Source organism: Grus americana, unplaced genomic scaffold (genome assembly GCF_028858705.1).
Source record: "Grus americana isolate bGruAme1 unplaced genomic scaffold, bGruAme1.mat H_61, whole genome shotgun sequence".
Lineage (NCBI taxonomy): Eukaryota > Metazoa > Chordata > Aves > Gruiformes > Gruidae > Grus > Grus americana.
In genome coordinates this window covers 41,241-67,840 of record NW_026561384.1, presented here as the reverse complement: position 1 = coordinate 67,840, position 26,600 = coordinate 41,241, and the positions used below count along the sequence as shown (strand labels likewise).

Genomic DNA, 26,600 nt, shown 5'->3' with positions numbered 1-26,600 from the left:
AAAAAAAAAATAAAGTGATTTTCTTTTTCCTGAATTGAGAGAATAATTTGCAGTTCTTTTACCTCATGAAAGCTATCCTTTCCAGGCATATCTTAGAGAGAAAGAAGAAGAAAAGCTATCGATGGATGCGACTGAACTTTGACCTTTTAAAAGACCTAACCTATGAAGCCAAGCGAATGATTGAAGGAGGAGTAGTTTATGAGATGCGGATTTATGCTGTGAATTCTATTGGCATGTCCGTCCAAGCCCTGCCTCGCAACCCTTCATGCCAATTGGTGAGTTTTACCACACTCTATATTATTTCTAGGACAAAACCAAGACAGCACAATTTTCACGTCTTCTCTTCAAGTGCCCTTATACCTAAAAAGAATGTGTTAGGAAAGAGGTTATCAACCATCTCTATATTCTACATTTAATCAGCCTTTTCCTTTGTAAACTTCCTCTTCTCTGTCTCTTGTTCCCCTTCCTGAGAAGCACAGAGGTTCTAGTTTCATGAAATCGCTGATGAATTTTTAGTTGTTATAATTAGAAGTGTGAGAGTCAAGCTGGATCTAGAAAGGAGGAAAACTAATTGACAGAAATTTCCCTGTCCCTCTCAGCTTCTCCCATTCCTTTATGGGTGCAAATATCACAGTATCCCATCCAGTACTCCCTTAATCCTGGCCCTGTCCACAGCTAAAAGGATAGCTGATTAAGAAAATATTTGAGGAATGATTTTCTATAAATAAGCCTTCCCAACACAGAAGTGCAGTGTCTTCTGCAGTCCCTGAGCAAAGAGTCCTCAGGAAGCCTGCCTGCTAAAAGCTTTAGAAAGAAGACCCAACAAAAATACAAATAGCTGGAGATTAAAATGACTAGAGTTGCTAAATCTACAAATATCAGTGAAGGGGGACAGCCTGCTGAAGGGGATAGTGTAAAAGCAGATGATGCAGTGAAGGGGTCAGAAGGAAAGGATGAACTGCAAGAAGCATCTCTTAATTCTGGATTTCAAACACACAGTGACTGGTCTGCAACAGAAGAGGGCAAAAGAAAACCATCAAGTGGAGCTACTGAAAAAAAAGGTCCAAAGTTTTCATGGGATAGGCAGAGTTTTATTTGATTAAGGATAAAGTTCACACTTACTGCTTCAGAGAAGAGATTTGGGGTTTTGATCGTGTACTGTGTGGTTGTGTATGCTCCCAACTGCCTTTGCATCCTGTGTACTATTCCTTGCTGCTATTTGAATATGAAAAATTTTGACACAGCTACAGAAAGGAAACTGGGTGATATTATTTTTTAAAATTTTTTTTACATTAACTTTGGGAACTAAGATCAAGTTCAATCAGTTGCACAATTTATAAACCTGTATTTAACTTACTTTAAATATGAAATATTTCTAATATGTAAAATCTGTTATGTATATTCAAAAGATGTTGAGTTTATAACACATATACATGGAGTATGCTAAACATACATTTCTTTAACATGATTGCTTTTATGCCATGTATACTAAATTTTATGTTCCAGCAATCTAAATGTTATTTTGAAAAAGTTATCTTTCTGTTTGCTTTTTGGAATCAATGGTTTCACAGTAACATTTGTGTGTATTTGGGATTCTCCAGTAAGGTCTTTTCTTGATTGTTTTTTTAATTAGTAGACAACAGTCATGCTTAAAAAGACTGAATTTAGCTAGTGGTCTTTCTGAACTATGGATTTAAAAAAAGCCATGACACTCCTGTTCTGAAAAGAAATGAAATAGCTATACGTAACTAAAGTGAAAAATTTTCAGCCCAAAGTATTTTTCTCATGCAAGTCTGTTACAAATGCACAAATCAGAACTAGTGTTTCTGTAAACATGTAGTCATAACTTTTGGTCATTTTCTCCACTGTTAGAGGAAAATGAGTGAAGTCAAATTTAGTCACTAATGAATTTGGTTCTCTGCCTATGTGAACTTTGTCTAATTATAATCAGAGTGTTAAGTACAGCATACAAATTGTATGCATTTTTCTTTCTAAACTTTTCTGCAGATTTCTGCTGACAATTTGACTCCCTTCTACAACTCTTCTTTTTTCATTGGCTTTTACTCATAAGGGAGGAGATATGAATAGGAACTACTATCTTAACCTCTTCTTCCCCTCCCTATTAGAGGAATCTTATGCTGCACTTCTATAAATGAAGTTTTAGGTGTTACATTTTACAGCTCAGCTTCATTTTATTAAAACAGATAGTGGTATATAATTCAGCTGCTAATTACTCCTTCTATAGCTTTTGAATTCTCACAGTTGTATTGCTGTTTCTCAGAATTTACTTCTACATGTTTCCTTTTAGCTCCTCCAAGTGAACCAACCCACTTTACAGTGGAAGATGTTTCTGACAGCACTGTTGCCTTGAAGTGGAGACCCCTGAGCGGATTGGAGCTGGGGGATTAGATGGTTATATTGTGGAATACCGCAAAGATGGATGTAAGTAAGCACGAGTATTAGGCAGCAGCAACTGAACATTATTAAAATACTACAATTGCAATGGCTTCACTGCAATATCCCAATAAATTAACCATATTCAGTAGCATTCTAATCTATGACTAACATCCTTGCCAACCATCACCAGACTTACCATGACTTAACTGTAAAACCATGAAAGCCACATCAACCATAACATCATCTTCATAATCATCATAAACTTTAATACAGAAAAATACTACAACAATACCAGTGCTGTTCTATCGTCACTACTATGCTTTTGCAGTATTCACAAATTGCGTATTCCTTAAAACCAATATAACAACATGACTGTAACAACATCAGTCCAACTTTCAAGAAACTGTCACTTTACCTCCTTTACTACTTGTGGTCTGATAATAGAGTATAAGTGCACCATATCTACAACATGCAATTTACTGTGATGCTATAACATAACATTTATGTCATAAAAATCAAACAAATTTATAATCACTTCAATCACAACATTTTCTCTGACACTAAGCTCGACTGCCATATAACCTAAACTATGGGTTTTACAGGGTATAATTTATCCAGAAATAATTCATAGCCTTTAATGAGATATCATCATGAAATTACCAGAATCTATATGTCATCATCATAGAATGATTTTATCAATCGTACTTCTGTGTTATTAGAATAACAAAGGAAGCCCTAAGAATTCTGTTCTACAGTGTCAACTGAGAAGTTAATAATAAATTCCAACAGTTATGTATTCTATTATTGTGTTCAGCATATGTGGCTCTCACCAATCTGTTTGGACACCCACAGGAGATATTCCAAGAAAAAATTAAATTAAGGCTTCACTTTCTTGCTAAAAATACTTCCAAAATTCTCTCCCCCTTCTTTTGCTAATGAAAATAAATATAGAGAAGCCCCACAGCTCTAAGCTTTATAAAATAGAATGCCAAAGGAACTACCCAAAAATGATTCCCTTACCCTTAGCTGTTTTGAATAAACAAAGTACATACATGTGTAAACACACCTTCTAGATCCAGAGTTCTTTTACCAGCTTAGTTTATTCCCTCCTAAGTGTGGTGTTGCATATTAAATTCATTTTACCCAAACACAAATTTACTTTCAATTGTAGAAAAGGTATCAGTCTGGAAAAATAATATATTATTACAATATGCAAATCCTGTACTTGCAGCTACAGAATGGATTCCAGCCCTTCCTGGTCTCACTGAGCGCACATCTGCACTAATTAAAGACTTGGTCACAGGGGACAAACTTCATTTCCGTATAAAGGCTATAAACTTGGCTGGTGAGAGTGGAGCAGCAATAATCAAAGAGCCTGTCACTGTTCAAGAGATCCTGCGTGAGTATCTAGACTAAATAAATCTTACTAATCTATTTCCCTCTGGTCAAAATTCTAAACATGTACGCATGCAGAAAAATTCTGGGACTGACAAGCCGGTGCTGCCTTCTGAGAATAACACCCAAACAGCTCTTTCACTTTGACTAGGCACCCAGTATCTTCTGATTCTGAGAACATTACTGTACTGTCCAGGTCCTATATTTCTAAAGCATAGCTCTTGAAACAAAATCCTACTTCTTATTTTCAAAATATGGACATTTCACCTCTTGTAATGGCACTGTCAGCATTTAAGAGACACATTTTTTAATATTTAGCTCTCTGCTGGAAAAGCTGTTATATTACTGCAAAATGACTGCATTGGCTATGGCAAGAGATCTATTTAAATAAAAAGGAGTTATCTGTTCTTCATTGTCCTAGGTTATTAATTAACACCCTGCATATCACCCAACAACAGTAGATTATAATTCATTTGACCGGAGTCCAAAAAATATCAAGAGCTGCTAATAGCCAATTCGTCAACTTTGACTCACACAAAGTGTCTGCCAGAGTCTCACTGACAGTAAAATGACTCTGTGTAAACGAAACAAAGTTCTAATGCATCTCAAATCCAAATGAGGACAGATACTCCAACTGTTTGTTAAGAAATTCTTTCAGTCAATTACTAGGAAACGAATAAGGTCCTCTTTTTGTTAGTGAAGAGTAAGCTGCTACAATGAGGCTCCACTCCTTTCACCTCAAAGAACTATAACTGAATGACTGTAGAAAAGGTAAAAGAAATCCATTGATTACTCTGCTTTCTGAATAAGTCCATAAATATCTCCAAATGGCAATTTACAAGGAGCTGCAGTGTAAATATAGCAATAGATTAATCATAATCACTCTTTTACTGCAATTCACCCTTTGTCCCATCTCTTCTACTGAACTGATAAAGTTCTCCAAAGAAACAAAGTCCACATAGAAGGCTCACATCCAGCAGAAGTCACCCAAATCTGGTGCTTCAGATGAAACAGTTTCATAAATCCTGATGGCATTGAAACCTGCTCAGTTGTAAATATATAACTGAGATTTGCTACTAAATTTGTATCCAGTAGTCAAATACATTTGAAAGTACTTAAAGAATTAACTACTCCCTAACTGTATAAACAGTGTTTGCACAATTTTCTTGTGCTTACCAGTATCCAAACCTCTCCTCTTTAGTATTTTGTCTTATTTGAGCTATAAGTAATATTTCAAATTATCAAAAGCTTTGTATTTAATGTACTAATGCTTAACTGCAGAGCGTCCCAAAATCTGGTTGCCACGTCATCTCAGACAGACCCTAGTGAAGAAAGTGGGCGAGACAATCAATATTGTGATCCCTTTTCAGGTATGTATCGGTTTCTATTTTGTCGTGGTTATTTATCATTACTTACCTAAAGTAGTTTCCCTTATGCAAGTTCCCATTGCTTCACTGCTTAAGCAGTATTACATAAAGTATGGCTGATGATTTAAAAAACCCTCTCAAACCTTAAAGAAAGGGAAAAAAAAGAAAAAAAAAATCATTCTTCTTTCAGTCACAATTTTTTTTTACAGTCACAATTTTTTCAATAATCCCTCCCTATGGAGAAGAAGAAAAAGTAAGGCAAGACCGTTCTTGCTTATTGACCATAGGATGCCTCTTAAAAAGAGAAGTACACAGAAGTGTAAGAATTCAACCAGCTACTCTTCTGGAGCCAAGAAACACAATATTACTGAGCAACTTCTTTGCCAAAAACGTGTATGTTCATTTCTCTAAGGCTGACTACAAAAATTATAGTTTGTACATAAACAGAATACCACAATTGGCCATATTTAGAATATGTGTATATATAAAGAATAGCTTGGGTATCACTGTACATGAGCTCAAGGGTGTAAAAACCACACTATGCCAAGGACTATCAGGAGTGCATGCATATAACTACGCATGCTGCTAAGGCATGCACAAAATTGCTAAAATATACACACAGACTGACCTAACCAGTTACCCTGTCTTTGCATTTTCTACAGCTGCATAAGCAACTATAAAGACTATTTGTAAAACACCACATGCATTTTTTCAGATGAAAGACTATAATATCAATACAGTACGAGAATTAGTGTGTGAAAGGAAAAGGTTTTCTGAGCGAGACACAGGAAAAGAAATTGTAAATTGCAGATTCTGGCTCTGACAGAGATATCCTCCATATTAATAGATAAATCATTTAATCTAGTCTTCATTTATAACTTGAAGAAACTAAAATTTCTCTGCTGTTCAGGGTTGACATTTATGAAAATGTCATCACTGTTATTGGTGAAGAGTTTTGAAATTCTCCTGTAAAAGATGCTGGAGATATGCAAAACATTTTTTCAGCAAGGGAAACATACATGCACACATTACCTATATTCTTTTGTTTGGGCAGTACCAGCAGTGGGTGCCAGAATCTATATAAGAGTAAAATCTATTTAAAATAAGATATACATGTCTTTTGCCCTGTGGTTACGGGGTTACATGAAAAGTTGCTTTTTCACAAAGATATATCTAATCAGTAAATAGTTGCAAACCAATACATGGAGTAACTGCCTTGAATTGCATGCTTGCACTACTTCGACATAATCACATGCTTATTTTTTTCTTTCATGTTTCTTATCTCCAAAATTGCTAAAATGGCCCCTTCACTGAGGTCTAGCCACATGCAAAATGCAAGACTTTACATGATATTTTTGAGTTATGTAAGTCTTGAAAAAATTAAATTAAACAGGTATTTTTGCTGCTTTGATTTCTGAGTTGAAGAAAATTTGCACAAAATTGACAAGCTGTCCCATAAGCAGAGTAGCTGATAAGGTTTGGCGGTTTATAGATTTGTATTTTATGTCCCCTATATCACCATCTTCCCAGCATAACAACCCACCTCTTTTGCTTAGAGCAGCTTCACTGCAATATTCCCAGAGATTTGCCAATTCTTTGCCCTACTCCCTGAGGTAGTCCTAGCTGACATGTCCTCAGTTCCCCAGGCCAGAGAAAGTACATGTAGCAACTAACCCAGAGCTTCATTTATCCTGCCTGATCATTCAGCTGTTGCCAAACAAAATGGATCAAGACTAAGTCTTCCTCAACTTTTCCTCAGTGGGAACACTAAGTGAGGTTTGGGTGTTTCACCCTGACATCAGTTTTCCAAAACTGTGCTAAGCTAATCTTAGAGATTTCTAGTGCACTGCCAAATTTAGCTGAAATGAACCAACTGATTCAAAAGTTATTTGAGGAGCTGACTAACAGACAAATCATGTGTTGGTATAAATTCTACTCTCCTAAAAGGTAAGGCTAACAAAATAACCTAATATCTATCCATCAACACCAAATTTTAGCCAGAGAACAAAACCAGAGGATTTTAATTCAAGAGGTATTTTTGAGTGAGTTCAATTTGTAATATTGTTGAAATGCAGCTATAGCTACAATTCTTAATACTGCAAAAGCTATTTAGAGTATGCAAAACTGGGGATCTTTCAAAAAAAGCAAAACAAAAAGAACATTTCATTTTCTATTTTGAAAAAGTTTAAATCACTGACCATTTCTATTGAAGAAAAGGACTCTAGATATGATTGCAATCTTCAAATTACAAAAAGGATATGGGAGAAAATACATAAATACTGGAATTACTGCGAACCCTGAGCTAGGGAACACAAGCAGGCAGAATATTATCTAACTAAAGTGTAAGTCAGTGTCCTCTACTGTTAACAGTTTCTGTGCCAGCATCCTCTGTGGTCACTGCTATGTCATTTAACACTGAAATTCTATTAAATTCCTTGTCAAGGTATCTTGGGCTAAATACTATTTGCAAATCTATTCAAATCTTTAGATTAAAATGTACAAAAAAGAACAAGTACAAGATTATTACTACCTCTTTTTCTGTTGAGAGTATTAAGCAGGTGGGACATTCTGCTGAAAGGAAGGAAATCAATACATTCTTGTTTCAAAATTAACTACATGGGCACATGATTGAAGGGATATTATGTGCTATTAGTGGATAAAAATCACAGTATTATTGAGCCGTCTTCTTGCCCATCGTATATGTGTGAATATAAACATCTAAAAGCATTTAAATTTATTCTTCCCTGGCAGTAAACTCCCTGAAGTTTCTCTGGTGTGCTATTTACCCAGTCACTGTTCTCTCTCAGATTACCTATTACACATTGCAGAAACCCAATCCTCTGAGATATGTATTAGGAACATGCTTTCTATCTGTTTATGCTTTTCACAGTCTATAAATATAAAAGTCTATGAAAACCAACACTTTGAACACTTGCAGTCTTTCATGGGCAGTCATAGCACCTCAAAAAAGAAGGTGTTGTGAGTGAACATATCTGATCAACCACACTAGAACACCATCAGTAGCAAAGCTTGATTCATAGTCAAGACATTTCTTATGATAAAGATAACGCTATGGTTTCTCATGCCCATTTTTGCCAAGATATTTAGGGCCAGATCCTCAATTCCCCTCATTAATCAATCCATCCAGATCTATTAAATCTTGTAATCAGTCTGAAAACCTAGCCAAGTATTAGTCTTGACAAATAAGAAATTTAAATAAAATTTCCATATAACTATACCATTTTAAGTAGATTGGTTTTATTTTGAAAGCATTCCCCGAGCCAAATTTTTCAAGCAGAATCCTCATATCATGTTAAAACATACATGTATGTGGAAAGTAAAATAGAGTCAATTCTAGTCAAGTCAAGTTCAATAATCAGATATGGCTATGGAAAACCCACCACCACCACATCCTTTTACTTGTTCAATAATCTCTACTATACCTTCCAGCTGAAGGAAGGAAGCCATGTCTTCCTCTGATAGGTTTTTGTAAGGGTTCTGTGAAATGAGACCAGGGTGAAGGTACACTAGAACTGGACAAATTAATCTTGTGTCTGATATTTCAGAGCTACAGGCCTGAAGTGATTATAGTCCTTGGCAGAAAGCAGTAAGAAAATCAGTTACCAGGTAGGGAAAATGGATAATCCAAAACCATTGCTCATTCAAGGTTTATTATCAGCCCCCATGTAAAAATCCATTACAATACATTTGATGATTTAGATGCCAGAGAAAAGAGCATTTATTAAAGAATAGCAATTTCTAGGTGTTTTAGAAGTCCTTTAAGTGTAATTTTGGACGGATCTTGGCCTGACTCTTACAGAAGAATTTTTTTTTCTAATACCAAAGAAAAATAAAATGATGCCGCACAGAATTCCTGATCAAGTACCAGAAAAACCTGAGACAAAGGTGCAGCAAAGCGCAAAGATTCATTTTTATTCTGCCTACCTTTAGACACCTAAACCAAGAGTCTGAGTATCCTAATCTCCCTCTGTAGCCTAAGGAAAAAGACATAGTCTTACAAAGCATTTTCCACACCCAGTGAATTAAAGAGCCTTCTAGAGGTGCTTTCTCTGCTGTTTACTAGGGGCGGAGGACAGTATGTGTCCTAATTTCAGTGCCTTAGACTTCACTTCCAAGGCAGCCTAAGCAGATCTGACTGCTGGCTTGGATGGTCTCACTTTCCCTCCCCACTTATTTGAGCTATTCCTGGCATTCATCTAGCCCTGTGCTGCACTGTTTCACCATGTTAATCTGGCAGAAACTTAAAAAAAGAAACCCTACCAAGTTATTTTCTGCTAGATTGACCATAAATACAGTTAATAAATATGATATGGCCCTCAGACAACTTTTGAAGAACTAAATATTATCTACCAGTTTTCCTGGAAATGGTTGACAGTGATGTAAACCACAGATATCTTACTGATTCCACAACATCATCTTCCATCGGTGTAGCAACACCGTGACTGATCAAGTTCAGAGTCACCAAAACAACTTTTGCAATGCAGAAAGAATTATACAGTAAGTTTTGCATACCAAGACATCAAGATTATAACAATTTTTTGAAAGATCTTAAAAATGCCTGGAGATAGAGAATCAAATGTTTTAAGAAAGGGAGGAGAAGGGGAAAAAGCTAATAAGCTCCTCAGATATTAAAGACTTCTGTTACTTAATAAGAATCAGAGCAAGCCAGATCAACTGTTGGCTTCACAGATGCCTGGGAAAGAGTGCTGGACCAGCACAATTATATTTTTTCTGGAATTGTTCTCAATACATTTTCAGTCTCTAACTATAACTAAATGGCATCCTCGGGGCATGGTGCCACTAAACCACACAGATGGGAGCAAATATTTGCCTGCAAGAAAACAGAAATTGGAAAGTATTTAGAGGGTTTACTATCTCAACTCTGCATATTAAATTAGGCTTTCCAGACTTATAGATCACTAAAAAAATCAAAAAATGAAAAATGGAAATCTATTACAGCCTAGAAAAAGAAAGAAAAATCCTTTTTTTTTTCTCTTCAGGGTAAACCAAGACCCAAAATCGTTTGGATGAAGGATGGTCAAACTCTAGATTCCAAAGATGTGGGAATTCGGAACAGCAACACAGACACAATCCTTTTCATCAGAAAGGCAGAGCTTCATCACTCAGGAGCATATGAAGTCACTCTTCAGATAGAAAACATGACTGATAAAGTTGCAATAACAATGCAAATCATAGGTAAGAATCTGAAAACATCAAAATTAAGCATATTATACAAAACAAAATAGTGGCCATACTGAGGCAATCCAAGATCCAACTACCTCAGACCCCCTCCTCTGGCAATGGTTGATAGCAGATGACTAGGACAAAGCTCAGAGCAGGGCTAGCATGTCACTTTATTTTCCTAGTGTATTTTCCCAGATAGCAATGATCCGTGTGCTAGAGACTTTTGGAGGGAGAGGGATTATCTGTGTGTCCCATAGCTCTTGAGGGATTTTTTCTTGCATGATTTTATCCAGTCATTTTTTTAATCCAGGTCCAGTTTCAGAATCCAAATATCCTTTTGTAAGGAATTTCAATTTAAGTGCATGTACAACTACCTATTTGATTTGCTTTAAGTGTCTCTCCTGATAATCTCACTTGATGTCCATTACAGTTTTGTATCAGAAAAAACATGAATAATCATTTATTCACCTTTTCCATGCTATTCATGACTTTATAGCTTTCAGTCACAATCTCAGTTAGCTTTCTCAAGTTTTAGACTCTGTTTATTTTCAAAAAAGATGCTATTCCATATCTTTGATCATCTTCATCACCCTTCTTTCTACCACTTTGAGAGTGATAGAAAGAATTTGAGAGTTCTGGTGTTCTTGCGAATAGCCATATTGTCCTCAAGGAAGGAAATATGAATCCTGGAATGGATATACTCTTATTGGGTTTCTTCAGCAGATAAGGACAGTGAAGATCATTGTAAAAATATACCTTTACTGTTCTGAGAATTAGAAATGACAAGAAGACACAGTCCTGTTAATTTGGAAAATTTACATTTAATGCCTTACTCTGTTAAGAGTGTCTACTTAGCTTGAGGCTTAGTAGAGGCTTATCCTCTATTATACAATTTCTAGTCACTTTTCTAGTGACATTTTAAAGGAATGCACTGCCAAAGTTTCAGTAACTTCCCTTGGGATTTTGTGAGATATATTCTGAGATCTTGCCTACTCAGATTCCATTAATGTTTAGCCAGAGCTCTTCTATTTCTCCTCATTACAGCTCTATGCATCAGTCTTGATCATTGTTTTTATTTCTCTTTCCCCACACTTTCACACTGTCATCCCAAATCTCTTCCAATATACCAATACATTTTTAGAATATGTATTTTGGCACAAAAAAAGAGTATTTAACCATAACTCCTAATGCTTTGGAATTAAAGATATAATGCTGACTGCATTCTGCTTAAAGTTTTATGAAATAATGTTGGCAGAATGGGTATGCAGTGGTGCCAACAGCAAACAAGAAAGGCATAACAAATTGGAGCAAATATGTCTTAATACCACCAGCTGCTTCTGCTCAAGAGCATGGCTGCAGCTCTGCAACAGCAAAATAAGTAAATGGCAGCTAAAACAAAGTCCAAGTCCAAGGGACTCGGATAAAGGGGAGTAGTGCACCCTACACACCAAAATACTTTTCTAAAACTGGTTAGGGACTCAATATTCTAGCACATTGCTCTTACAGCATAGTACCACGTATCTTCCACCCATTGCTTGGTACTGTAAAAAGGCGTAAAAACACATACATGTATCATTGACAAAGAGTTGTTTCATATAGAAAATGAATGGCTGAAAAAAAGGCAACTAATCTTACCACACAGATTAGTACATGTCAGAGTTGGAGGACAGGTTATTAAACTTTTTACTTCTTGGGCAGCTTGCTCAACTGAAAGGGAATAAACTTCATTTAATTCCCGGACAAGAAGAGAAAGGACTTGTAATATACATAGATTCTTCTGCAACCAAGGAATCTACTCTGATACTTGATTCTGTCACTCACTCATCAGAACTACCTCTTTTCAATTCTGTCAAAAGCACTTTTTGCTCTCCAGATTTTATGTTCTCTTGGCAGGAAAGAAGTATGGGTGATTCAGGCATTCTTTCTATACTACTAAGAATGCTTTAGGTGCTGTGGAATGGCATGCTGAAAAGCTATAATGGCAGCTTTCAAAGATATAATAAATTAGTCGTTGAGCTTTTGAGGTGTCTGTTCATCAGCTAGCTTCCCTTGGCAAATGTCTGCTTGATGAAGGAGCAACGCTTATAGCTTCAGCCCTTATCTCTTTTGGAGTAAGGCAAGAATGCAGTGAAACAAAAGCTCTGCTGCTATGAGGAGTCACCTGTCAGTTCCAAACAAGAGGAAGCACTTCTATTGTTGCCATCACCTGCCCTTATTGCCAAAATAATTCCTGTGATTTACTCTAGAGACCTACAAAATATGGACTCTTACTATGCACATACAGTACATTCCAAATACTTATAGATAGGTCTTAGACAATGACAATATCTCCAACCTCTGAAAAATACAGTGCCCTCAACTTTTTTCCCCCTCTACATGAATCAATAAATTATGCCTTCCATTATGCCTTCTATTGACCAAAGCAAACCTCAGTTCTATATTTTTAATTTTTTTTAAACTGGAATTATTTCTTGTTCTCATTATTTATATTTTGAAAATGTAAATTATCATTCTTTTCGAAATATAATTCACACTTTCTCTCTTCTTGCCATTCTGTAAAATTCAGTGATACGCAAAAATCCTCAGATGAGCTTGTGCTGAGGGTAGCAGAATATTTCCCCAGAATATAAATCCCCACGCCACACAGTGTCCTGCAGAGGAAAATAATTTGCTAGAGATGCAAATTACCAGCTAGAGATTACTGGTTAGTACTGAGAAAGGAATATTCTACAAGTCTACAAAGGAATTATGAATAGATATTCTTGCAGATTGGATTATCTTATCAAACCACAAAGATCAAGAATATAAAAATCCATTTAGCAAATTTATCCATCTCTACCTTTTGTAAAATTGCCCTTTACAAAGCCTTATAAGTATTGAGGCTTTCAGTACACTCTTTTTCTTTATTCCATCTATACCACCATGGGTAGATGTAATAATTTATTAAAAATTAAAAAGGGATCATTTAATACATGATTGAGTTGTTATCACATTAATCTAATAGCAGGTTAAGGCTTAAAGTGTTTTTCTGTTCTTAATAAAAATCATACTCGGAAATTGTTTCCCCTTAAAATCATATCTATATCTATGTACATAAACACATACATAAGAATGTCTTAAATATCTATACACACACATTCCTGAAGTCTAACTCTTCCAACAGATTACTGAATTAACAAATGACCTGCCATCCCATTGTTTTTAGTTTTGAAAGGAGGTTCCCAGATAATTGCTTTCAGGTAACTAGAAGAAATAAGGCACAAGCTTCAAAATCTATCTGTCCAGTGAGGCCTCCCAGAAAAGTGTTCTTTTTCCATTCAATACAGTCTTAGGACTTTTTCTTCCATTTATCAATCTCTTCCTACAGTATTTAAACCAGCTACTAACACCAAGATCTCCACAGTTTTTGACAAAGCATTGAATAAGCATCCCTTTAAAACAAAAAACAACTGTTGAGTAGATATATCTGTACACAGGAAAAATACTTGTAAAACTAGGCAGATACTGTGGAGGGTTATAACAGTAGGTAGACTTTAGAATAATTAATAAATTGCTACATATCACAACATCTGTCTACTACTAGATTATCATACACTTATTCAGGGCTTGTAGAGCTTTGCCCACTGAGACTGTTGCAGTTTTTATACCCACACAGGCATTGATATGTAGTATCCAGAACTCTTCAAATCAGGATAGATTAATTGATTTCTGCATAATGAAGATACACATCTAGAAATATATCTAAATTTTTTCTTTTAAGTTGTGATTCAAGATAATGACAAGAACATTTCCACATCTTCATAAGCAATGTTATTCATTTAACAACACATTACTATTCCCTACTTGAGAAACAGGGAAGAAAAAGAAAGAAGGCTTTACCTGAAGTTGGTAGCTGTTGAGAAACATAGAAGATGGCAGCTTTTTCTCCGAAATGTTAGTGTAAGAGAGGAAGAAAGAGGACAATAAATGGAATGAGAGCAACGCATTCCATATTCCTTATTGAACTTCATGCTGTGTTCTAGCTGGCTCCAGTGTTCAGCAATTTGAAGGAGGACAAAAAGGGTTATAGCTAATTATAAAGCAGTCTTTGATTCCAGAGTATGCCAGTGAAAAGAGAATTAGCACATTACGCTTTGACATCAGGCGGCCAGTGACATGTTGTGGGATGATGTGCCCAGGTTGGAGGGACAGGGCACTGGTGAGAGCCCTCGGCCTACTGCTCAGAGATGTGCTGGATGCACTACAGCATGCTCAAAGCCTAGAGGAGATGAGCCAGGGGCTCCAGGTGCAACAGGAACCAACAGGGTAACACTGGGAAGATACATCAAAAGAATTCCTGCCACCCCAGCCGATAAGTCAGCCTCATCATGGGCACAACTGAAATGCCTCTACGCGAATGCACAGAGCATGGGGAATAAACAAAAGGAGCTGGAGACGTGTGTGTGCCTGCAAGGCTATGACCTTATTGGCATTACAGACATGTGGTGGGATAGCTGCTATGACTGGAGTGTTGGGATGGAAGGGTACAGGCTCTTTAGGAAGGACAGGCAGGGCAGGCAAGGAGGGGGGGCGTTGTCCTCTACATCAATGACCAGCTGGAGTGCATGGATCTCCACCTGGGGATGGATGAGGAGCCCACCAAGAGCCTATGGGTCAGGATTAAAGGGAGGGCTGGGGCAGGGGACACCATAGTGCGGGTCTGCTACAGGCCACCTGACCAGGGGGACCGAGCAGATAAAGCCCTCTATAGGCAGATAGGAGCAGCCTCACGCTCACAAGCCCTGGTCCTTATGGGGGACTTCAACCACCCTGACATCTGCTGGAGGAACAACGCAGCTGAGTGCAAGCAATCCAGGAAGTTCCTGGAATGTGTCAATGACAACTTTCTCCTCCAAGTGATAGAGGAGCCCACGAGGAGAGGTGCCATGCTGTACCTTATTCTCACCAATAAGGAGGGCCTGGTAGAGGACGTCAAGCTCAAGGGTAGCCCTGGCTGCAGTGACCACGAAATGGTGGAATTCAGGATCCTCAGGGCAGCGAGGAGGGCACGCAGCAAGCTCGCTACCCTGGACTTCAGGAGGGCAGACTTTGGCCTCTTCAGGGATCTGCTTGGTAGAATACCATGGGACAAAGCCCTAGAAGGAAGAGGGGCCCAAGGAGGCTGGCTAATATTCGAGGGTCACCTCCTCCAAGCTCAGGAGCGATGCATCCCAACAAAGAGGAAGTCAAGCAAAACCACCAAGAGGCCCCCGTGGATGAACAAGGAGCTCCTGGGCAAAATCAAACAAAAAAAGGAAGCCTACAGAGGGTGGAAGCAAGGGCAGGTAGCCTGGGAGAAATGCAAAGAAACTGTCCAAGCAGCCAGGGATCAGGTTAGGAAAGCCAAAGCCCTGATAGAAATTAGTCTGGGCAGGGATGTTAAGGACAACAAGAAAAGTTTCTATAGGTATGTCAGTGATAAAAGGAGGGTGAGGGAAAATGTGGGTCCCCTCTGGAATGAAACGGGTGACCTGGTTACCCAGGATATGGAGAAGGCTGAGGTACTCAATGACTTCTTTGCCTCAGTCTTCACTGGCAAATCCTTGAGCCACACTGCCCAGGTCACAGAAGGCAGGGACTGGGAGAGTGAAGAACCGCCCACTGTAGGAGAAGATCAGGTTCGAGAATATCTAAGGAACCTGAAGGTGCACAAGTCCATGGGACCTGATTAGTTGCATCCACAGGTCTTGAGGGAACTGGCAGATGAAGTGGCCAGGCCACTCTCCATCATATTTGAGAAGTCCTGGCAGTCCAGCAAAGTTCCCGCCGACTGGAAGAGGGGGAACACAACCCCCATCTTTAAGAAGGGTAAAAAGGAAGACCCAGGGAACTACAGGCCAGTCAGTCTCACCTCCATGCCTGGCAAGATTATGGAACAGACCCTCCTGGAGACTATGCTCAGGCACATGGAAGATAAGGTGATTGGTGGCAGCCAACACGGCTTCACTAAGGGCAAATCATGCCTGACAAATTTGGTGGCCTTTTATGATGGGGTTACAAAGTAAGTAATAAAACTGTAGTAAAAGAGTTAATCACACTCATCCAAACAACACAAACTTCTCATTCCATTCTAAGGAATAGTTTGTCTGGTTCCTGTGTTACTAATTCTACTGTATTGTCTATGTCTCAGTAGGTTTCAGGCCTCTCAGAAGAATATTAAGAGGGTATTTTAAAATTTCCCAACTTTCCTGTTTATAGTTTCAACTTCACATAAATGAAGTGTATTGCTATGGAACAATTATAGATTGCTATCAAGTTCTATTTTTTCCCTGCATGGGAGGAAATGACAAAGCTCTTAGATCTTGAACCAAAAGGGGTTTTTTTCATGTCTCCTCTGCAGACAAGCCTGGTCCTCCTCAAAATATAAAGCTTGTAGATGTTTGGGGATTTAATGCAGCCCTGGAGTGGACACCTCCACAAGATGATGGCAATGCACAGATCTTGGGCTACACAGTCCAGAAAGCTGACAAAAAGACAATGGTAAGAAATTGCAGTGAGTCAGTGACTTTGTATGGAGTTTAAACTACTACCTGCTCTGGGAACACAGCGACTTGAGGAAAACAGCTGAATTCATGACTCTCAGTTGTGTGTCCAAGGTGTCCTATGGCACATCAGAGGCAGTTAAACACTGAAGAATAGAACCTAAAAAAGAACCAAATGGCTAAGTATAAAACTGTATAAAATGCCCAATAGAAAATGTAAAAAGAGACCTAGCCTGTCCCATCTTTGGTGGTAACTGGACAGACAGCTCTACTCAGAAGGTAGAATTATATTTTTTATTTGGAATTGTATTTTTCATAAATGCAGGGTAAAACTGAAGAGGAGGGAGGAAGTTAGACTTGAACTGAGATGCTGGGCAGACTAGGCTGTATACTGGGAGACATATGTATGCCAGTCAAACTGGAAAACGTCTTTCTCATGGAAGTCCCCATCAAGTAGTCATGTTCTAAGGACGCATCCTGTATCAGATTCCCCAGATATAAGTAGGGCTAAGATGCAGAGGTTTTGTGTTTTTTCCCTCAAAATGCAAGTATTCATACATCTATCACACCAGCCAGAAAATAAAAGTAAGAAAACAGATCAGCTGATCTTCATGGGAAGCAACACAATATTAATTTCGCAGATTAGTGTTAAATACTTGTCTACTTGTCTTTTCCTTGTAGCAAGAAGGATCTCTCCATATCAAAACTAGCACCATGTCTGACCATCTGACCTCTCATAGCATCTTTCTAAACAGTATAGTCTTGTTACAGGAATGGTATACTGTTTTTGATCACTATCGTCGCACAAACTGCATAGTCTCAGACCTGATTATGGGAAATGAGTATTTTTTCCGAATCTTCAGTGAAAATTTGTGCGGATTGAGTGAAACTGCTGCAACCACCAAAAAACCAGCCTATATCCAAAAAACAGGTAAGATATTCTTCAAAACAAAGATCATAAAAGCCGCTAAGTACCAGAAGGAATACATTGGTAAATGGAAAATACAGTATTACTAGATGCACCAGTAGAGACATTTTCATTACTTAGTAACCAGCACTTATAAAGTGTTTTAGCATCAAGAACCCGTATCTAGGCAGATCTCCTGTACTAACACAAACATCTGTTCAAAAATATTTAATCACATAGTCTTCCTAAACTATATTATTTTAAGAAAAAAAATACAACTAGGGGGGTTATATGTACATTCTGGGGTTAAAAGTTTAAGATGTCTGTGGTGAAGACTTCCCCTGCAGACATATGGCTTTGATATTTTTAACAGAAGCTGAAAACCCATGATTGCCAGGACCTTTTACTTTAACTAAAGCATTAAAAATGAGATGTGGTTTAGAGTGAAGTGAATTTAAAGATTTGTTATATCCTAAATGCCATAGCTTTGAAGCTTCTCTAAATCATACAGACAAATTAAATGACAAGTAGATTGTACACAAGTCAACAGAATTAAAAACACCGTTCTTAGTGTTTTGTTTCTTTGAATTGCAGGCACCACTTACAAGCCACCTAGTTACAAAGAACATGACTTCTCTGAACCTCCTAAATTCACTCATCCTTTAGCAAACCGTTCTGTGATTGCAGGATACAACACCACACTCAGCTGTGCTGTAAGAGGAATCCCCAAGGTACAGATTACATCAACTGTCATTGATACTGTTGCAAAAAGACAAGATACTGCCTTAGAATTCATGCCAGTTCAGTGACTGGACTGTAAATGACTATATTAAGAAAAGGTCACCTAATTATCTCCCACCTCACCCATAACTGATGCTTAACCAGAATGCCTGGTGCAAGCGTTTGTGTGGTTGGGCACAGAACCAGTGAGGCAATACAGTAAAGGAGACAGAGGTAAGGACAGTCATTGCTCATGGTAACACCATGCCATTGAAAATGTACCATGCGTACATAAAAATCTACTCACTGAAGAAGGTAAACAACAACAACAAAAAGTATCTTCTCACAACATATGTTTTGTTCTCCTCAGTCTTTCAAGAAAACAGCAGCTAATGTACTATACCATTCATTTAACCTAAATGATACACAGGAACACCAGATTTTCTGTTATGTCAATACATTCACATAACTTTTTGAGAATCTGAGTTATTTTGCAAAATTAACTGGAATGAGACCTGCTGTCATGTGTGATGCTTGGGGGCTTTTTTTTTTTTAAAAAAATCTCACAGGAATATTTTCTCAGTCTAAATATAGTTGTAAATATAAGTCTCTTCAAAGAGTACAAAAAGATGCACATTTTTTGTTAGAGTCAAACAAGCAGGGAAAGGAACAAAGTAAAAACTGTATCAGCTAGGAGCTAAATTTATGTTTCTCAAAAAAGGGAAATAGGCTTTTTGTCTGCAGTGAAGGAATTTACCATATTATGACATAATCTTGTCATAAATTTAAATTAGTACAAACATAAAATTTGCAGTACCCTTTTCCTTTCCCTTCTGGCTGTATATTTCCAGCTCCTCTCCCTTCCTCATGCCTGCACAAGAATCTGATAGTTACACAGCAAAACATGTAATATAATTGCTCAAAGTTCAAATTAACTCAAAAATTAAAAAAATAATAAATAAATAAGATACTCTTAATGGAATCATTCGCTGCAGTTCAAAGGATGAAGAAGGCACATGGAAGACAAGGAGGTGATTGGTGGCAGCCAACACGGCTTCACTAAGGGCAAATCATGCCTGACAAATTTGGCGGCCTTCTGTGAAGAGGTTACAGCATTGGTGGATAAGGGAAGGGCAACTGACATCATCTGCCTGGACTTGTGCAAGGCATTTGACACTGTCCTGCACGACATCCTTGTGTCTAAATTGGAGAGACATGGATTCGATGGATGGACGACTGGGTGGATAAGGAATTGGCTGCGTGGTCGCACTCAAAGAGTTGTGGTCAACAGCTCAATGTCCAAGTGGAGCACAGTGATGAGTGGCGCCCCTCAGGGGTCGGTACTGGGACCGGCACTGTTCAACACCTTTGTCGGTGACATGGACAGTGGGATCAAGTGCACCCTCAGCAAGTTTGACAACGACACCAAGCTGTGTGGTGTGGTTGACACGCTGGAGGGAGGGGATGCCATCCAGAGGGACCTTGGCAGGCTGGAGAGGTGGGCCTGTGCGAACCGCATGAAGTTCAACAAGGCCAAGTGCAAGGTCCTGCACGTGGGTCAGTGCAATCCCAAGCACAGCTATAGGCTGGGCGAGGAATGGATTGAAAGCAGCCCCGAGGAGAAGGACTTGGGGGTATTGATTGATGAGAAGCTCAACATGAGCCGGCAGTGTGCGCTTGCAGCCCAGAAAGCCAACTGTGTCCTGGGCTGCATCAAAAGAAGCGTGACCAGCAGGTCGAGGGAGGTGATCCTGCCCCTCTACTCCGCTCTGGTGAGACCCCACCTGGAGTACTGTGTCCAGCTCTGGGGGCCCCAGTACAGGAGACACATCGAGCTGTTGGGGCGAGTCCAGAGGAGGGCCATGAAGCTGCTCAGAGGGCTGGAGCACCTCTCCTATGAGGACAGGCTGAGAGAGTTGGGATTGTTCAGCCTGGAGAAAAGGCGGCTCCAGGGAGATCTAATTGCGGCTTACCAGTACCTAAAGGGGGCCTACAGGAAAGATGGTCAGGGACTGTTTATCAGGGAGTGTAGTGACAGGACAAGGGGTAATGGGTTTAAGCTGAAGGAGGGTCAATTTAGATTAGATGTTAGAAAGAAATTCTTTACTGTTAGAGTGGTGAGGCCCTGGAACAGGTTGCCCAGAGAGGTTGTGGAGGCCCCATCCCTGGAAGTGTTTAAGGCCAAGTTGGATGGGGCTTTGGGCAACGTGGTCTAGTGGAGGTGTCCCTGCCTGTGGCAGGGGGGTTGGAACTAGATGATCTTTAAGGTCTCTTCCAACCCAAAGGAGCTCCAGACAAATGTCAGATATGAAAAGGAAGCATACCCACATAAATGGCTGCAGAAGAACACGATAGAAGAAATACCAGCCACTGTAGGCAAAATCCCTCCTCCAGTAGCTGCCTCAGCTTAGATTCATCATCAAATGACAGTGTTAGTAATATTTTCTCATGGTTAACTGACTTTTTTGTGCATCTGTATCCATTTCATTCCGTTTCCATGGTTTTAAGAAGATTCTAAGAAAAACTTCCTATTTTACAACTGTTAAATACAGTAGTCACAGGCTTTTGAATGTGAGCATGGTAGCTCTTCCTTCACATTAGCCTGAAGGATACAAGTAGTCCTCATCCTTCAGTACACCTAATACTTAAGAGTATTGCCCAAATTAACCTTAACAAAAAGTTTCTGTACCTACTGCAGAACTCTGCAACAGGTCGTTTTCACAGAGAGTAGCTTATGTTGATAGAGTTTTCCAATTTTAAATAACTATAGATTATCAAGAATACCTCAGATATGATCTGTATGACATGAAAAACTTACCACTTCAAGCAGAGCCAATATTAATGCCCTGGTAGCAGTGTTGAAATAAAAGATGTATACCCAGAAAGATAAAGAGGCTATAGAAAAAGAAGTAAAACATTTTGAGGCAGGAAAAAAAATCCAGCTGATATCTTTAAAGAAGATGAAGCATGGCAACTAGGATGCACTGAAATGTATATCACAGGTCAAAGACACAAGTGATTCAGTAGATTTGAATGCACTCTATAAAACAGTGCAGTAGTTTTAATTTTTTATGGGTGAAGAAACAGATTATGTTAATTCTGAAAGTAAACAGATGAATTCTGAGCTTGGTTTTCTACTCTTTGAAGCCTATTTCCTCACTATATGTTCTAACAAGCTTGAAATAAACAAAAGCAGTTTGCTTTATATCAGGTTTTTTCATTTCCAAAATTTCATTTATAAAAGGCACATTTTCAGGTACTGGAAACAAAACACAATGGCTCAAATTGGTACAGAGCCAACCATTTTTATTGCTCAGCTGAAGCCAACAGGAACTTTATTTTGAAATTCCTGAAGTTGTTAAAGATATGCTAAAGGGTTTGGAAAATCCTTTGCCAGCCCAAACCCTGGCATCCCAAGTTGGTTACCCAACATCCGCGGACCTTTATGACATTTCTGCTACAATAACCTGAGCATTTTAATTCCTTTTCCGTAAGATACTTGAAGCATTCAAATATATTTTAATAAGCACAATTAAATAACTCCTGAAGGACTGAATTTGTAGCCAGTTTGCAGGGGTTTTTTTTAAACATTGCAATAAAATAGGGTACAGACCTACATTCTCTACATGCTATTTGAGAGTTAAAAAAAACATTGAACATTTGACTCATTAGTTTCATGACTTTGTACTGAATGAGGAGAGGTTCCTTGAAAAATCATTAGCACCACTGTATAATATATAGCCCTCATAATGCATAAACCTTTGATGGCTAAATTAAAGCTGTAAGATCAGCCATATGTCTTCCATTTTCTACCTTCTATTTTAAAATTCTCATTTTGTGTTTTTCAGCCAAAGATATTCTGGTACAAAAACAAGATGGATCTCTCTGGGGATGCCAAATACCGCATGTTCAGTAAACAAGGTGTGTTGACCCTGGAGATCCGGAAACCCACTCCATTTGATGGCGGCTGTTATACCTGTAAAGCCGTTAATGAGTGTGGTGAAGCTGAAATAGAGTGCAGACTGGACGTCAGAGGTAAGCAGATGAATCTTATGAATAACACTAATACTGCAATGAAGAAAGAGTAATGGATAGCTAAAAAACCCCACCACCATAGTTCCCTTTTATCTAACTCTGACTTCTTTGGTGGTATATAAACGTGTTAATTACACACACCAGCAAGATTGTGGTTTTCATTCTAAACTGTTAATGACAGAATTAGGTTACTTGCTAGGTAATACAGGTCTGCAGGTGGACAATTATTATACTTGTGACTTAATACTTCAAGAGAAGATACTTAGCACTGGAGTGGAAGTCTATCTACAAACACTGCATTGTGGATCATGTTATTATCCTTTGTGCCATACTCTGTAACTGAAAGTTTTAAATTAAGTCATTAACTGTTAGACATATGTAAAGGGTAGTGCATGCTACCTCACAAATATTTTTCGAACATTGATAATTTATTTTGTTTGTCAAAAGGGCCAGGGAAAAAAAAAGTCACATGTTTATAACACAGTAAGAAATACCGACTAAATATTTTTGGTAAAGCTGCCACTAATGTATCTATTTGTCAATATGAACCTATATAGCATCCCTTTAAATGCTCATCAAAACCAGAAAAAGCTGGTGAAAGTGACCTGCATAACAGCCATTGATGGACATCCGTCTTCAGCACAGCAAGCCTGAAGGTATTTCTACGCAGCAATCTTTTACTCAGTGCTGAGTTAGGAACGTGTACACAGTACACCTTGCAGTGCTGGGCACCGATATCCTCATTGGGAGTCTTGGCAGCAAGCAATTTAGCTGCATTAGTACGATGATGAACTCAGACTAAGAATTCTGAAATGTTTAGCTAATCTATGCAGCAGTTTATTGAGACACTTGCACTGCTTTCAAATCAATGGCTAGCTCAAGTATTTCTGTTCAGTGCTGTACTGTACAGTGTAGACATGGCTCAAAGCTTAATATTATCATCTTCTGAAGTTTGCTTTAGGAACATTAAATCTCCTTGGAATCATCAGATAAAAGCAACTATTATAAAGCTTCTGTATTTCACCTTCAGCAGCAAGTCTCAATTTAAAATCAGCATCCTTTAATGTTTGATAACATCTTTTTTTTTTCCATTCTCCAGCTCCTCAGTAAAACTCTGAATCTCAGTTCATCTGCAAGTCAAGGTATGAATCAAAATAATTCAGCTGGATAACGGAGCAATGGCTGTTTGATTAGATATAAGATTAAACAGTCATTAGATATTCACATTAGAGACTATGGAATTTTTAGAATGCTGGTGGGGGGCGTGTGCTTGTTTTTATTTCCTATTTGTTTTTTCAATAATCATATTAAGATCACATTTCTGCAAGGTAATGGATTTGGTTTATTTTAAAGTCAGGATTTCATGGGTCTCAACCTTTAATATGCTGTGCCACTGTAAAAATCTGTAAGAATAACAGATTAGTTAGTTGACTTTTTTCCTTAACTCACTACAAGCACTCTCTCTAGGAGACTGTTATTTCTTAATATAGAGCTAACTAGCATCAATAATCTGTGTGCATTACTTTAACCAAGCCAGGAGAGTTAAAATTACAATGCATTTAGAAGTGTAATGTACATTTTAGACTTAAAAAAATGCAATAGCTATAATAAACAATCATGTAATATATTTGACAATAAATCCTCCCATTCTCTGTCTCAGCATTGGAATTGAATTTGAAAAGAAGAAAATTGAAGAAATTAATGAAGGATAATTTCAATTACATTTAGGGGTCCTACTCACCTTATGAGTCATTTAATATATGTGTACTAGGAAGCAGCAGTGTCTCGTAGTGTCCTGCTTACTCAGCATACTTTCAGACAATATTTCCTCTTTTCATACATCTGTTTTAGTTACATTGGCCTCATCTCCATGTGAAGAAATTCAGGGAAATAAAGATAAAAATTTCCCCCCATTACATAAATAAGTTATGTCTGAAAAAACCCAAGTATTGCAATTACATGCAATCCCAGTCCATTCCTAATGTCTGAAATGAATATGAATTCCCCACTTCTACAGTTCTCTCCATTTGCTCTTCTTAGCATTCTGACATTGTTCATAAGAAACAAGTAGCTCAGAATAATGAAACACTAACAAGTATTTGTAATATTTAATCAACTTTCATTATCCGAATCTCTGTACAATAGAAAGTAACTTTCATTCCTACTGCTTTTACTGTCAGGGCTTGGCTTGAAAGATCCACTTCTGTGCTCTTGAGCAGATCTTTGCAGAACCACATCCAAAACACACCACTTGGGACCCTCTGGCTAAAGCTACTTTCCTGCTTTAGAGAGAAAATAGTTACTTTGATAATTACTCACTACTGGTGTTCTAGCTTTTTAAAAGACACCAGCACAGAATTCCAGTTATTAGATGTTTCTGCAACCAATCATAGACATCATACTAATCTACAGAGATAATTTTGTACATCAGACATCAGTGAAAGATGTAGCAAGGAAGATTATTTACATGTAAATAAAAAATTTCAAAACACAAAGCTTTTGATGAATGCAATAAACTTACTGTCATCAAATATCACTGAAGGCTTTTCAAAGTCTATGAATGGTGTGCATGTATTTTTGCAGATAATTTTGTCTAATCAAATGACACTGGAGCATTTCTGGCTTCTCACCTACTAGTTTGAATAGTATTTGGGGTGGGGGTTTTTAGACCTGCAATAGCCGTTAGTAGTTTCTGGCTGGAAAGTACTTTTTCATGATCACAGTACAAGAAAAGGTGGGAAGATTAGATTAATCCAGGAAGCATTGCCTTTTGGAAGAATAGACACAATGGAACTAAAGTAACACTACTCCCCTGCATTCAAAATGCCAGTTGAGATGGGAAAGTATGTCTGAGACAGTATGTTAGTTGCACTAAATGAGCAAATATGTCTTCATAATAGAAACACTGATGATAATGAAATGTGTATTTTGATTATTTTAAGAATAAAAGAAGGGTACTCCTCTAAAACCAAAGTCAACTTAAGCAAGGTTAACATTTGTCTGTTGCACATTGTTATTATTCAACAAATAAATAAAAAAAGATGGAAAATATGCAAACAAGTTTACATTGTTTTGTACTTTCATTTTCTGAGCAACACTATTATTTAAAAAATAAGGCACATACCTTATATCTCTGACACATAAAAATCAGAGACATTCTATATTGTAAAGAACCTATGACCAAAATGCAGTGGACTGAGAGGATCATCCCAGCACCTGTGGGACAACGTCTACTGAAAGCAGAGACTGAATTGCAAGAGCTTAGATTACAAAGGACAGTTTACCTTAAGGAGACTTAGGTGCTATACCAAATACATTCTATTATCAGAAAAGTGTTTCACGAAGAGAGTAGACTTTCATACTGTAATAAGGTAAAATACCGAAAGAGTACAAAACCAAATCAAGAGCCGCTAAGAAAATGGCATTTTCTGCTCAATTCTTAGCTATTCAACATGAGTATAATGTTTTGGGGAAGAGCAGTGCTTTCACAAGTGAACATTTATTCCACCTCTGGGCTGTGAAAAGCAGTATACTGAGGCTTTCACTAGATGTTAGTCAATCATTTTTTCATGAAATTTCACTGTTCAAATGGTCTTCAAGTATGAAATTCTACCATACATATAAAATAAATTTCCAGTGCTCGCAGATTTACTTTCTACTGTTTTGAAGTCCTCAAACTAATAACAATCCAAGAAATGACTCCTTGAAAAAACCTGGCTGAGACACTTCTGGAAGTACTTCCTGCAGGGTAGTGCCAAAGAGTTAAAATCAAATTCTATAGGGCCTTCTAATATAATGCTGTGTTTCCACATGAAAAACACAAATTATTTTTCACTTCCAAAACTTTCAATGACAAGGAGTGAACCAAATCTAAATCTGAATAGTTATAAAAGACGAAGCACACTCTAGTTAGGTTTCTAAAAATTATTCCTAAAAATGTGAATTTTGAAAATTCAAAATGCTAACCACTCCTCACACACTGAAAAGAGGAAAAGGGGGAAGGTGCACCCACAAATCTGAACTTTCTGTTATTAGTTCTAGAAGGGTCTTTAG

General features: G+C 37.9%; 1 pseudogene; it reads left to right on the top strand.

Moving 5' to 3' along the window:
* Positions 1 to 65: 65 nt before the first annotated feature.
* On the top strand, positions 66 to 25,607 carry LOC129200350 (myosin-binding protein C, cardiac-type-like; annotated as a pseudogene).
* The last annotated feature ends 993 nt before the right edge of the window (positions 25,608 to 26,600 follow it).